Source organism: Sceloporus undulatus, chromosome 4, assembly GCF_019175285.1.
Source record: "Sceloporus undulatus isolate JIND9_A2432 ecotype Alabama chromosome 4, SceUnd_v1.1, whole genome shotgun sequence".
In the NCBI taxonomy this organism is placed as follows: Eukaryota; Metazoa; Chordata; class Lepidosauria; order Squamata; family Phrynosomatidae; genus Sceloporus; species Sceloporus undulatus.
Window position 1 is genome coordinate 114,272,467 of NC_056525.1, and position 3,882 is coordinate 114,276,348.

Here is a 3,882-nt window from a genome sequence, read left to right on the forward strand (position 1 = left end):
GTTTTGCTATCAGACAAACATGGGGTTGTTTGATATCTTCAGATCCTGACCTTATGCTTTATGCCAACCCTTCCAATGGTTTGCTTAATAAAGTTGTGGCCTTTCTTCCAATTTGGTCCTGTGGTTATTTGAGCTAGCTTCTGAGGCAAATCCTTAAAGCCCAGCAAGCATATCTAATGATAAGGAATGCTGGGAGTTGCTGTCCCACTGTACCTCTTCCATTATGCTGCTTTCTGATTTCAGATCATTGCTTTCTGTTGCCTCTTCCCTTTCCACCAACTGCCTTGTTTCTGGCCTTCATTTTTCCTGCCTTTGGGGACTTCTTTTGCTCCCAGTTCCTAGTCTACATCCAACATTCCCTTCATCCAGCCATAACACATAAGGAAACTACTTTTCCTTAGGACCTATATGCAGTTTATATCCCAAGCAAGCTGACCTTCTGCTTCTCTAATCAATGTGAATGGTGGCCAACATTGTATTTATTAAGCCTTTCCCCCTTTTCAGTACTTAGAGCATTCTGAAAATTCCATGATGTCACAACTGTCCAGCAAATCACTTGGTGAAAAACTGGTGGTAGCCAATTTTCATTAGTCTATCTATTTTGATTTGGATAATTTTATAAAATACTTTAGGTTGGGATGCTAGTTGCAAGTGCATCAGGCTTTTGATGCTATCTAAAGGCACAAGTTGTACCAACACCTACTCCTTGGTAGTAACCTCTGTTCAACTCACCTAGATTTATTTTTGAGAAAGTTGAGAAAAGTTGCACCATTGCAAGCCTAAGATTCATACTTACACAGAAGCATGTCACTTGGAAATGAATAAGATTTGCTTCTGAGTAAACATAATATGAACTGGGTTGTTAGAGTTGTGGCTTTCTAATGCAAGTTTTATAGGAGTGTTCATCCAAAATATTGAAACAGCATTTCATGGATTGTAGAAAACTGAGCTCACTCGCCCTGTTTAGCAAGAGATACTTGAAGAAGTTATAAGCTTACTAAATCAACACGAGACTCTATTTACTCTTGATTTATTTCCAGTATTTATGCTGTGCTTAATAGATTGTTCGTGCAGTTAAAAAAAATCTTTCCCGTAAATATGCAAGAGCAATCTCATACAGTTTACTCTTGCAATGAACCCAGAGATAAATTAATGCCTGGCAACACTGCAGCAACTCTAAATTAAATAGATAAACAAAATGAATACTACAGGAGATTCTTGAGATGCTTTCTGAACACAGCCTATGGGGAAACAAGAGGCTATTGTTCATGTGAGCTCATATAGGCAGTTATAAAACACAACAACTATTCAAGCATTCCATAATAACTGGGAGTGAGCATGTGGCCCGGAACAAATTGCAATGTTGCATTACTCCTAAAGTCATGGCAAAGTGACATTAATAAATGTATTAGACTATATCAAACCAAATGTTGATCTAGGGTTTGTCTATATTGGTGAAAAACTCATACTCTCTCCAAAGTTGGTGTTGGCTGTCTGAAGACATATGACTACTTCAGGGGACGATCTCTGGTTTCTGGCCCATAACCCAACTTTGTTCCAAACTAAGCAAAGTTGAAAGAAATTATGGTGTTTCCTGGAAAACTTGACCATAGGTTCTTTTTGCATGTGGACAGCTGGATCAGGTCCAATTCAGTCTGATCCAATTCTTTACAACCAAGAACCACATCATCCCCTACCTTGCACTGAGCACTGCATAGGAAGTGGATGACCTGTTTCCCAAGCTGCTACTATTGCTTTCTCATGGGCAGGAGTTTCATGTAAAGCCTGTCTGGCACATTACCACTTCTGCTGAGGAGAATAATGGCGGCCCAGACATGTGGTCAACAAGGAGTCCAGAAGTGGTGGCACACAGGGTTTACACAGAGCTCTTGCCCATGAGGAAGTGGTGGTGGTGGCTCCAAAAAACAGCCCATCTCTGTGCTGCTCAGTGTGGGGAAAGAGGATAGTGTGGCACTTGGCTCTCTAGACTCCTTGTTGATCATATGTCCATGTGCCCATTTCTGTCCTCATCAGAAGTGGTGGCATGCCAGGTAGGCTTTATATGGAGCTCCTGACCATGAAGAAGTGGTGGCAGTGGCATCAAAATTGGGGGATGGGCTAGCAGGGCCAATGGGGTGCCTGGCTGGCCCATCTGCAAAATGATGTGGCATCACATCATATTAATCTCAATGCATAAATTTCCCATTGTGATTGGTTTGGGACCAGTCCAGGCATAATGATCTGGGATGGTCGTGCATTAAGCAGCTGGTATAGATGCAACCCTAGGCAAATACAGTTGAATGTGACTGATAAAGGTTTATTTCTCCTTTCCCAATCCATACTGTTGGAACTCTTCACCAAAGGTCCTTATCTGTTTGTTTGGGGTATAATTCAGGTGCACTTACTTGGCATAGATTTTTGAATGAACTTTCAAGCTACAATGCTACTTCAGCTACCAGCGATTTCCAGTAAATGCTCCCGGTTGGCCTCTGTATGATTTGACAGAGCAAGGAAGTTAGAACATGTTAACCTCTACACACAGCCCAACCATGATTGGGAGCTGGGATTTGTAATACAGACTCTCTTACCACATCAACAATCCCTTATTCCATACATACAATCCAAGGAATAATGGTTCTTTTAAGCTAACTAAGGGGCTCTCCAGACCGCCCCAAAGGGATGGGCTGGAGGCGCTCAGTTTCCCTCCAGAGGGACACTGCAGCAGCCAAATTGCGTGGCATCTCTCCGGATCAAAAAGAACCCAGAAAAATTGGGGTCTTTTGGTGCGTGAGTAGACATCATCAGTGCAGCATTGGCACACTGTGACGCATCCATGATGCAAGTATGGTGCCTGGGGGTGTGGATGCACCACCACGCTTATGTCATGCACATGTGCCATGTATGGATGGCACCACATAAATATCACGGTGTTCATACGTGTTAGGGTTCTGGAGTGTGCTAATGCTGAGTGCTCTGGAACCCTAAAATTGACCTGAGGATGGTGCTTCCTGCCCGTCTGTCTCAGGCCTAACTAAATAAATAAAATTATTGTTACAAATTCTATATATCAAGGTATTACATTATTGTTACATATTCTATATATCTTTTGCTATATTTGATTAACAATAACACCCTGCCTGAGAATTCTGCAAGTCTTTCAATTGTGTTGTAAATTTTTTGGTCATTAATAAAGGGATTATTCTGTCAATGGAGCAGTGTAGTTGCAAACATTATGCCAATTAACTTTTTAGCTTTGTTTATCTGATTTTTTTAAATTGCAAAATAATGAATTAGCCTCTCAAAATCAATTGCTCTTGCAAGTTCACAGTCACTGAACAAAATGGAGTGAATGGAACTAGAACAGGGAGTCAACAATTTCTGCTCCATTCTGGCATACCTGTAGTGTTCAGTGGATTCACGAGGCCCCTTCCAACTCTATGATTCTATGACACTGTGAGTGCTAGCTTGCTGAAGCGTCTTTCAGTTTCTGTCACATTCACAGACAGTGTGCAAATAATCTCTAGGGCTATTCACACTTCACTGAAGGATAATTGCAGTTGCTTCTTGAAAAATCTCATTTAATAATATAAGTGGAGGTAGTTCATGTTCGTTCCCAAATGTAAGCTTGAAGATTTTCTTTTTCAGATACAATATCTCACTGGAAAATCCCCAGAAAGATCTTCAGAAGATTTGTGGAACAGACTTTTAGAAACTTGCTCCATTTTCCTGTGGCCTTGTGTCATATATTTTTAGGAATGAACAGAAACTAAAACACAGTTTAATTATTGTTGTGAATCCATGCTTAATGTGCAGATGGCATTGTCCAAAGCTGTGCTCAAACTGTCTTGCTTCTTTCTCTCTTTTCTTCATTTCTATTTCCAC

General features: G+C 40.9%; 1 pseudogene; it reads left to right on the forward strand.

Moving 5' to 3' along the window:
• The window catches only part of LOC121929019, a 144,275-nt pseudogene that overhangs the window by 518 nt on the left and 139,875 nt on the right, over nt 1-3,882 (forward strand).